The following is an 11413-nucleotide window of genomic DNA, read 5'->3' as shown; positions in this document are numbered from 1 at the left end:
CAGGAGTCATGGGACAGCTGAAACATTTGACTGGGTCCTTCTGGTGTTTGGACAAAAATTGGGCTACTTCCTGTTCGGGCAACATTCTGCCACTTCCTGCTTGGGCCACATTCAACTACTTCCTTCTTGGGCTAGATTTCCCTACTTCCTATTTAGGCAATATTTGGCTGCTTCCTGTTCAGCCAACATTCCCGCTACTTCCCTGCTCTGGCGAAAATTGGGCAACTTCCTGTACAGGCAACACTCCCACTTGAAGTGCACTTGACTACTTCCTGTTTGGCCACATTCAGCTTCGACTTGTCTGGACAACTTGTGGCTACTTCCTGTTCCGGCAAAAACTTTGGCAACGTCCAACGCAGGCGACATTCCACGACTTCCTGTTCTGATCATATTTGGCTACTTCCTGTTTGGTCTGTGGGGGGGGCGCAACAGAAAATAACTGAGAAGCACTGAAGAACGTCCCATGATGGTTTGCTTGATGTTGTCAGTTAAATTGGGCCATTCAGAAGTTCAGGTTACAGTTTATAGTCGTGATCAGAACAGATCATTTGCACAGTTCTGGGCTCCTCGCATTCAGAATATCCATCCGTTGGGTCATATGTATAAATACAAGATAAGATTCCGGTGATTTGAAGTTGGTTTAATGATCAAAATGGAACAAACCGAGCGAGAAAATGGTGCTGAAGAGCTGCAAGTATTTGTCCTCAGTGGCTTCCGTTTCTACACTCCAAAGTCATGAAGTGGTTTCACTGGTGGCAAACCAAACTCCGCCTCACCTTCCCAGTCAGACGCGCGAGTCGGTACTTGAGCCGACACTCGACGTGTTGAGGCCGGAAGTTGCTTCGTACCTCCTGCGGTGAAAATGTCATCAGTGCGTTGCCGTGCTAATAGCATCCCGCGACCAATCCTCCTCCCCAGGGAGACGCGTCCCCTGAGCTCAGGAACTGGTGGGTGCAGGAACCAGGTGGCTCAACACTGCTGCCTCATGAGTCATGACTGAGAGTCTAGAGAGAAACCTGTCAGAGGAGCCAGGAGTGGCCAGACCTTTCAGGCGTCTGTGTTACTGGCCCGGCGCTGAATGGAAGATATGATCAGGTCCAGGGAGAAGATGACATTTCCTCCTGCTCACAAAGAAAGAGGCGCTCTCATGAGAGTGGGGGGCCTTTGTTGAAGGCAACAGATGGATATGGTCTATTTCGACTGACCCCATATTGTTTGCCAGATTATTTAGCAGCGTGTGTTTGCCTGGTGACGTTCAGTTAGAGTGAGTTAGACATCAAAGAGGAGACAGGAGAAGTGGATGGTCGTGATCCTGACTCTGAAGGCAGCCGCGAGTCTCCTCTTCATCAGGGAGGGCTTCATCATTTCATGAAAGAGTCGTGCTCCCGCCGCGGGTCAATAACGGACGCGGGCTTCCTTTCATGGCCATCTGCCAGACTTGGGGGTTGCAGCCATATGCAGCTTTTATACAATGCAAGAGGGCGAACATTACAAAGCCTCCTGCCGTGAGATAAATTGAAAAAATATGAATATGTTGGACTGTAATATTTCAACATTACGATGATGGAGAGACAGTGACATTTTCTCCACGGGAGCCCTGTTTTGAGGCTGGAGCCCCTGAAAATGTCAACACTTTCCAGGACGCCATCACTTCCTCACACTGTTTCTCCCACATTAACTGCATTAACCCTTTCTCTTTTATTTACAGAGTAATACTGGCCACATTGAAGTGATTCAATAAATGTCAACGTGTGTGACCTGCGCTGAATATCTTCAAATGTCGGCATGAGATAGACGGCAGAATGACGCAGACAATCACCCATGTTTCACTGTTTACGTTTCACTTGGCCATGCAACAGTGGAGTCGGTGAATAAAAAGCTCAGATGTGGGTCCAGGTGTCTGGTTGAGGCTCATGAACAGTGGTTGTGCTGGTCTGTTGTGTGCCGCGAGCAGTCGATCGTACAGAGCCTTTAGCAGGGACAGACATGCTCAATGGCTTCATGGAAATTGAAAAGAAGAGCAGCCTTCAATGCCAATCCCCTCAAAGGATCGTCGCCTGGTTTCTCTTAGAATTTGACAATGTAAAAAAAAAAAAGAATGGGGACCAAAGTCTGCCTCTGTTTCTGTTGCAGTCAGTGAATGAAAAACCCAGACTAGTTTCATGAGGTGTCAGGGTCACATGGAGCGCGCGTGTTTTCCGAGGCAAACCTGTCGTATGACGGCGACGACAACAGTTAAAACGTCTGCAGAGACATTTCTCCTGACGTGGATTGACTAGACTTCGCTCACCAAAACCAGAAGAGGTCTTGTAGCACGACTGGCGTCGTCATAGTTACAATCCAGGCTGAGTGTCGAAGACGGAAGCGGGAAGACTGGAGTGGGACGCATCAAATGCTCCACGCTGAGATCATCAAACACCCAGGTGATGAGAGCTTCTGACAGCCTCAGTGACACCCGACCAAACAGTCAAGCAAATAACAGACGGAGCAGCGCTCAGAAAATATTTCCCACCACAGCAAAATAGGATAACGCGCACACACAGATATAACACGACAGTAGTTTTGTGTACATGACAGTAGTTGTGCTTTGTCCTCACAGAGGAGAAACGACTTCCTCCAGAGGTGAACACACAGCAGTGGTCAGTCTGTGGAAACTCATTGGGCTAATGTTGAAGCCTATTGTGAGGTGCAGCATGAACGTTCCACTCTCGTCTGCTCTTCATGCGCCGTCCTTTCCACCCACTTGAAACATGTCATTGAAGCTGACAGCTGGTGAAATCGGCTGCAGGTCCTCTAGCCTCAACGAAATGGAACCCATATCACAGATTAATCGTGGGTTTTCTATGGCCGACTCATTTTTTTGAACCTATCGACGGCCCTATTCATAAGCTCATGCACCGACAGTTGTTCTACTTGCTTTTCGAAGTGGAAAAAAACTGTATTAAAGCTCCATGAATTGCTCAGTCAGGATCCCATCGGAATGTTTTAGCGTTTCAGTGAAAGTGCGGCTGTTTCTATTACGTTATTTGGCGATGACTGAGAGGAGATTGTGCCATGAGATGATGCCACCAAACAAACACACCCAGCTGACTGTCTGACTCTTCATCCCCTCTGACACGACTCCCATTTTTGGGACCATGTGTGACGTGGTGTCCAGTCCATTCATCATGTAGCATTATAACCTGTTTCCAAAGCAAAAATTGATCATTGGTCCTTTTTATTGATGCGCAGACAAATCCACCTCCTTCAAGTGTATAAGCTTTTTTTCCCCAGAATGTTCAGACGTTTATTCTCGTTTTCCAATGTTTCCGATCATGTTCATCTTTGCTATTTGTAAAGATATAAGTGAGTAGAAAAGCAGCAGAACAGTGAGGAGTCTTTAGTTCAGGCGTGTGGTTGGCTGTAGACTGGTTCCAGCCGTGTGCCACGACCTGCTGAGGAAGTGCCATGCACAGTTACACCATTATCTTAGTGGATCATGGGACAAAAGCTTGTCTTCTGTTGTCTTACAAACAGGCTGGGAAGAGACAACCTGGACATTGTCGTGCAGAATCACCCCTGCAGAGCTGCCATCGCGACACCCTCCTCACTCACTGAGGTGTGGTCAAGAAAAGAACCCCCAGAAAATCCACACGTGTCTGTGAGGCTGGTGACACCGGGTGTTGGCCAGTGGGAGCAAACGACTCCAAATTTATGGCGGCTCAAGAGGTTCCTGCTTCTTATCTGTTGGGCTCTCAGTCCTGCAGGTTGGTAACATTCATTTATGGTCGTTCTGTGGACTTTCCCAGCATTAAAAGACAATTTAACTGCAGGCATATTAGTCAGTGTCTGAATGTGACTCGGTGACCTCCTGTGATCATGGGAACACACGGCTGAGCTCACCCTTCTGTGGGACTTTCCCAGTCACTGCATCTCTGCAAAGCCCCGCCCACGTCACATGACCTTGAGAACTCTGCCTCAGGTGAATGTTTACGATCGTATCGTCCATAAATAGAGGAGCTGTGCTCGTGAATATACACAAAGCCTCGCCGTTTCTCATGGTTTATTTGCTAGTCGCAGGTGGCGGCTCACACAGGAAAATGAAAAGCAGCACATGAGTGAAGGCGGCTCCAGCGGAGCGAGCTGAAGATAAACACCTTTAAGGGGAAGGAATGGAAGCTTCTCTGTCCGGCTTTCACAGTTGTCGCGTGATTAATGTATTCATAATGAAGGGAGAAAAGTGGCTTCGCTTGTTGCTCTGAAGCATTTTTCGCCGACTTTAGAATGTTTACTGAATTTAAATCGTATAAAGTCAATGAGAGAAACTCGCCGAGCCTTGAAATTATGCCAAACACACAGTTGATGGAGCACCAAAATGCACGCCGTCAGGAGCTGTGGTGAAAGCAGGAGCCTCCGATGAGTCTTCGGCTAAACTGACAATGCACATATGTGTTAAAAATACCGACTTCAATGAAGGCGACGGCCTTCTTCAGCCATTGAAGCTGCCAGTAATGTGTCAAAAACTCGCACTAATATTGAAAGTGTACCTCTCACTCTTAGCACTTATCTTCTGAGTTCCCCCTCCATAAAGTCAAAACCAACTCAGACCTCCACAGTCAATTGGGTGAAAACCCGTGGCTCTGAAATGTGTTTTCTGTTTTCCTGGCCAAGATGATCAAAGCAAGTTTACTGCAGGAGGAGTGCAATAAACCTGTTGCCCTGACTGAGCAATATTGCTTCACACCTTAGGCCAAAACAGCTGTCCTCCTCCTCATCTATATTTCAGACAGGGATAAAGGCCAACACTCGCTCTGCAATGAAGGGAGCGACATGGCGTGCAGCACTTGGATGGTCTGAGTTTGTGAGGTGCAAAACACCCCAGCTTGGACTCAGCTCTTCGTGAGAGTTGACTCACAGTTGCTGGAGAAATGGAGGAGATGATATCTGTCGTCTTGACCTTTGAAAATGTCCTCATGAAGTAGACACTGCTGTTTATGAATAAACAGCTTGTGAACGCACCGTGCGCCACCACCATGCACGTGATGTGAGTGGAGGTCTGCAGCGGAGTTTTAAGCTTTGAACAAACGTTTTGAAAAACCGTGAGAATCCCGACGCCTGTAAGTGAGCTGAATTTCACGTGTCTACAGTTTACCGGTTGGCCAGGATGGCGAGTTGAAGACGAGTAACTTTGTCTCTATTTTCGCGCAGCAGCCTCCCCTCACCAATGCACTTTCAATGGAGGGCAGATCTGCGCTTGACACGCTCACGCAAATTTGAAAAATGCTACAGTAATTCTGAGCACATTTTACGAGAGAGGACAAGCGTGGCTATAAAGCTGGTGTTTTTCATGTGGCTGCACCCCACCGTTTAGCCACAATCGCAATTTAGAAATGCAAAAACAACCTTTTTTTCTCCTCTGCTCCACGTCGACGACGCGTGCGCCTGCGTTTTGAGCTTTTTCTAGCCCTGTTTTTCAGCTTCGGCCCTGTTCCCATTCATTTTCAATGGGAGAAATTTCCCACTAGAATAATGTGGGAATGCTGGCACCTGGGTCTGAGAAAAGTAATAGCAACCGGCAGCGTCTCTGGGAGGAGCAGCGCGGCGGAAGAAAAAAAAAATGGCAGAGACGAAGAACAATATCGGGAATGCACCTTGATCAATGTTGTATAAACGCTGAAGACGCTCACATATTCCCCTCAACCTAAGTTCCAGAAGGTGACTGGCTGAGAGAGAAACCTCGGCGTCGGAGCTATTAGAGCAGCACGAGCGTGAGCATCCTTGGTGAGGAGCCAGGTGGGCGCAGCAGGGATCAGCATGCAAAGCCCCCCCTCAGGCATGATGCTGGGGAACCGCTGGACACAGACCTGATCGGAGTCAACAAGCATGTCTGTGTTTGTCAGACTTTCATCCAAGCGTTTGATCCTCCCTCAAAGATACTTGGCAGCACTGAAGAAGTCATGATCCTCACAGTTGGGGCTCTTCTGTCCGAGCAGTGAGGGGCTGGTCCAGTCTTGTGGTGACCGTCGGGGCTATTTTCAGCACTTCTTCTGGTCATTACACTATAGATCTATGGTGTGGAAGGGCGCCCAAAAATGGAGTCAAAAGTCCCCAAAGGTTGGAGACCACAGAGAAATTGACATGTCCAGCGCATGTCTCCGGTCAGAAAAACCACAGCCATGTCAGGGCTTTTTCCATGCAACTGAGGATGGAAACTGTAAATGGCCGCAGCACCTGCATAATATAAGGCTGTAATGAGCCCCCTGGCTTGATTCAGTTTTGTGAGGGAAACTGGAGCTAATATTGATTCACCATCAGCAGAGAAACGTAATGGCCTGCTCACCGCTGAGTGATCGAATGGAGCTGTTTAATGGTTCTTTCCTTCAAACCTCCACCTCGGCTCTGACTGTGACTGAGTCACACTGGATGCAGCATTTGTTTCTGGGGAGCTGGCGCCAAGCTACGTTGGTGTTGTTGTTGTTGTTTCTCTGGGGTGAATTGTGTGTGGCTCCGCAGCGATTCAACCACTGGCGACTTGCATGAGACGAACATTGTCTCCCAGAAGTGAAGTCTGTTTTGGTCGCTGCCATCTCTTCTCCTCCGACTGGGTCTTGTGTGTGTTCTGCCAGGAAGTTCTTGGAGGCTACTGCCACCTGCTGTCCAATTGAGCTGACTGCAATAATCACATTTCAAAAAGGTGTGAAATTTTAGCGATGGAATAAACCCAGCTATAACATTGAGTGGGAGCATCACAAATGTCGTATAGTTGGCTGCGATGATGTGCGTTACCATTCAACGCACTGCTGTCCGTGTTGTGTTGAGTTTCTCACCTTCTTGAATGGCTGCCACAGGAGGCGCTGTAGTCCCGTCCTTCCTGTCTGCTTACCCTCGCAGTGGTGGGTACTCAGCAAGAGGCGTACTCAAGTTTGCCCAAACAAATTTGGTTGTCACGGTGCTTCCCATTCAAACAGGACTCGAGACGTTGCTTTGTGTCCGTCCTCCGAGGTCCCAACATTGTTAAGGTTCCACCGACACTCACTGACCTCGTGACCTTCCGCATCAAATGACATCAGCGACCGACTCATGACTCATTACAGCCAGACGACTCGGGACTTGCTTTAAGTTTTCCAACGTTCATGGCAGCGATTTGTTCCGACCTCCAGCTGCGTTGAAAATGAGTCCCAACTGGCTGGATATCGGAGGGGACGCCTGCCTCTTGGAGCGCTGCATCTGTGGATTGTGTGAAATCCCGTCAAATCCCTGGGGCTTCAGCGAGATTGTCAGATGTGGTTATGGAGGATGTGATTGCCATCTATTAAGAAGTCTGTCTTCCAAAGGAAAGGAAGAGAAATGGAATTAAGACGATGTCAGAAATTGGATTTAAAGGTTTGCGTCTTCACTGGTGGATTCGCTCTGTCAGAAAATACCCAGGTAACAGAGAGCGATCCACCTGATGTGAGGGGAAGAGCAAGTCTTTGACTTGCGTCAACAAGGAATTCAATTCTTTCAGAGGTGCAATTCACTCTTGTCTTTCATGAGAAAAGCGCCTTCGACCTGATCGGGTCAATTGGCCATTTCTTTTTTTTTCGTAGGAGCTTCTCAGTCCAAAGGCAGTGAGTGGAGAAGAGCAGAGTGGCGTCAGTGATGCTCAGGGAGATTATTAAGATGATGCTGAAAGCAAACTCTCAGGGGTGAAAGGACACATTCATGAGGCTTTTCACAAACAAACCTCATTCAAAAACATTCCTTTGAAAGGCTAGTTTACAGGCACCACAGCTGCCGTCTATCTCCTCTGGAGCTCGTCGTGAGGCAGAGCAGAAAGCCCTCTTTTTCCATGGCGTCTCTGCCGTGTCCTGCTGGCTGTGGTGAATCGGGCGCTGGATTGATCAACGGAACCTGCTGAAGCCTCGCACTGTGCTACACACTGACTGACAGTTTAAAGCAGATTCTCTGTTTGAGCTTGCCCACCAACATCGTGTCTGACCTTTACCGCACGCTGCTCCTGTAGAGTCGGCTCAGGCTCAACCGGAGAACTTCCCAAACGCCTCGCTGCCACCTGGTGACGGGGACTGAAGTCAAAACAAGCCTCCATGGCGCTCATCGTTGGATCAGGAAGTGCCTGTTCTGCCCCAGTCTGATGCGTCAGCAGAGCGTTGCGAGTCCATTTCAGGAGGGTGAGACTAACAAGCTGCAAGGATGAGTCCCAAAAGAGCTGTGAGAGGGGCAGGAGACGCTATTGTGCCAAGCACAGAGAGCGTGACACACTTTATCAACAGACTCGCACTTGCAGTTGTCCGCTCGCTGCATTTACAGACGGTCATGAAGGTCTGGTTGCGAGATCACCGTGCCTCCAGTTCTTTACAAGAAATGTCATGTACTGACTTGAATCATGATGTGAAACTGAATTTGGAGTTTGTAAAGAGTGAGGATGTGCGAATGGTTGCGCGTACATTTTGGAAACGGTGGAGTACGTTGTACGTTTTTATGTGCAAAGACTCACACTGACGGATGAAACCCACTTGACAGTGAGTGGCCAAATGTCCAGACAGAACTTCTGTCCTCAGACACAACACAGGTGACCACACAAAAATCTGGCATATTCAGCGCTGATACCTTTGATCTTCACATGAATTTACCAGTCTTCTTCTTAGGTTTAGATGACATCACCATTGAAAATAACAATTTCTAAGTCAATTTAAGTTATGATCATCACTGATGGCTTTTTCCCAAAAATAAAAATGAGAAATCTTGATCATTTAAATACAGATTAAATTCTGACTTTGAAGTTTGAATGTTACATTCCATTCACAATGCTGCGATTAAAATGCGATTGATAATCCTGAGGTTGAAGTCGGACTCAACAGTGGGACATTTTCACGTGAGAATTCAAATATTCAGTGATTATTGTGAGAAGATTAAAGTCAAAATTCTGAGATCCTTTTTTGTCCCAGGCTCCAATCTTCTCATGTTCCTCTGCAAATGAACCAAGCTGCTCAGGTTCATGACAAAAGAGCATAAAAAGATGAGCTGCTTCAGGAAGGGTAACATGCGGTTAATGACCATAAGAGTAAAACCCGAGACTGAAGAGGCCATAAATAAACCACACCCCAGTACCTGGGCCGATCACGAAGGTCTCGGAGGAGATGACGACGTTTGAACACGGTGCACGAGGGAATCGATGTTCAAGAAGGCTAGGCTTCTTACCTTCATGATTTATTTCTCCTTCTGCATGTTGCGTCACCCATCTGGCTCTTTTGAAGCCGTGACTCTCTGAAGGTCTATTTTCATGTCGGCATCAGTTTAATCTGATAAAAAAAGAAAAGTTGCTTTACCATCCTGTCACACGCTGCTGTTGGTGCACAGAAGTTCAAAGCCGCACCATGTTTATGTCACCATGTTGCCTCTCGTATGATTCTTTTCTTGTCTTCTCATTGATAAAACATTGTGGTGTTGTCAGAGCTTTGTGTTGGGGTCGCTGCTGTTGTGTTGCCTGTGGGGGTCCCTTGGTGACGGGGACAGACTTTGGCCTCCTGGCTAAACTAAAGACCTGACCATAATGTTCGTCTGGTTTGGTGGACACATTTGAACATTTCATGACATTGAACCGTAGAAAACATTTTGTGCTGAACGTTAACATTGTCACGGTTCTCATCATTCAGCACAGTGCGAGACCTGACAGGTCATCCCTGCTCAACTGCTCATATTTCAACAAACTGCGTAAAAGTTGGCAAAGTTTCTGGACAAAATAGAGGGAAAGCTTCTCCCAGTGGGGAGAAAGAGTGCAGGGTTTTACTTTGTGATCGATCACTATTCGCTGGATTCAAGTTGAGTCGAAGGAAAAAACAGGATTCTGAAGCTAATTCTTGGGTTTTTGGATGAAGATTCGATGGAACTATATCGTGTTTCTTACCTTCTCTTACTCTTTAAATTATGGAAAGTGAGATGATTTAAAAAATACTTTATGCAGAAATAATTGTGGAAATAGAAATACATTTCACTGGAAATATTTTCATTTTTTTCTTCCTCTGGTTTCTAAATTTATTCTCGCATTGCGTATCCTCAAAGCGTTGTGATAGACATGAGCGGCGTCATATTGAACATATGTTTTTCATGATAATAATTCTGGGGTTGGGGCTCAAATGCGAGCGCCTGGTGGTCGGGCCTCTGCCCATGGGGCCCGGCCGGGCCTTGCCCGAAAAGACGACATGGGCCGTCCCTCCTGCGGACCCACCACCCGCAGAGGGAGTCATGGGGTCAGGTGCAAAGAGGACCGACGACCTGGTTCGTGTGAACACTCTCTGGCTTTCAGAACATGGAATGTCACTTCACTGCGGGAGGTTGAGAGGTACCGGCTAGATATAGTCGGGCTCTCCTACATGCGCAGCCTGGGATCTGGAACCCAACTCCTTGAGAGAGGCTGGACCCTCTACTTTTCTGGAGTTGTCCGTGGGGAGAGGCGGCGGGCTGGCGTGGGCTTGCTCATAGCCCCGCAGCGCTGCAGCTTCGTGTTGGGGTTTACCCTGGTGAACAAGAGGGTCGCGAGTTGGGGACAGGTGTCTCACGGTGGGCGCACCCTTAGAGATAGGGTGAGGAGTTCGGTCATCCGGGAGGAGCTCGGGGTGGAGCCGCTGCTCCTCCACATCCAGAGGAACCAGCTGAGGTGGCTCGGGCATCTGATCCGGATGCCCCCTGGACGCCTCCCTGGGGAGGTGTTCCGGGCATGTCCTACCGGGAGGAGACCCCGGGGAAGACCCAGGACTCGCTGGAGAGATGATGTCTCCGGTCTGGCCTGGGAACGCCTCGGGATCCCCCGGGAAGAGCTGGAGGAGGTTTGTGCGGACTGGGAAGTTTGGGCTTCCTTGCTCCGAATGCTGCCTCTGCGATCTGACTCCGGATAAGTGGCAGAAGAAGGAAAGGCATTATAATATCTATAGTGATCTCTCAATAAAATACATATATAATGAGGCCATAGTGCGCTATGCAGTGTAGGGAAGTGGTCCAAATATCAAGTGTAATTACAATGTATTAGAGGAGATTGAAATAAACATTCCTTCTGTCTGTGACTCTGCTTGTTCTATATGTTCTATATTGAAAATGGATGGTGAACCATGGCTATGGAAAGTTGAAATAACGTGCAGGCCTCGCTGCTATTGCTTGCTTTTATGAAGACATTTTGTCCTCAGGATGCAAGAGCTGGTTTTGCAGGCACTTGCCTACGAGGAGACAGTGTCGGCATGATGCCTCCTTTGCTCTCCTTTCTCTTCCACACAAAGTCCGCCTCCTGTAATGCCCACATTGAAGTGACGGCCAGGTCAAGAGCTTGACGGCTTAATGCACCTGTGTAAAAACAAACCCAGCGGTTTCTTGCACTGGAGTGGAGAGAAATGACAGCGATGCTGACTGTTTTCACTGTGTTTTCACAGTGCAATCGAGCGCC

At 48.1% G+C, this 11413-nt stretch overlaps 1 protein-coding gene across 8 annotated transcripts in view; it reads right to left on the bottom strand.

Annotated features, from left to right (window-relative positions):
* Window positions 1-785: 785 nt before the first annotated feature.
* The window catches only part of tmem81 (transmembrane protein 81), a 55194-nt gene continuing 44566 nt past the window's right edge, over window positions 786-11413 (bottom strand). For 3 of the 8 annotated variants that reach the window (XM_053848265.1, XM_053848264.1, XM_053848268.1), the window contains 3 exons: window positions 9181-9281; window positions 7706-8164; window positions 786-7206 (listed from right to left, as the gene is read on the bottom strand). The gene's annotated coding sequence lies outside the window, so the exon portion shown is untranslated. Of the gene's footprint in view, window positions 7207-7705; window positions 8165-9180; window positions 9282-11035; window positions 11346-11413 lie in introns of those variants that run through there. The other 5 variants (XM_053848272.1, XM_053848274.1, XM_053848266.1 and 2 more) reach the window with 4 other exon arrangements.

This window comes from Synchiropus splendidus, chromosome 18, assembly GCF_027744825.2.
Source record: "Synchiropus splendidus isolate RoL2022-P1 chromosome 18, RoL_Sspl_1.0, whole genome shotgun sequence".
NCBI classification, from domain to species: Eukaryota; Metazoa; Chordata; class Actinopteri; order Syngnathiformes; family Callionymidae; genus Synchiropus; species Synchiropus splendidus.
This window is presented reverse-complemented; position numbering and strand designations above follow the sequence as displayed.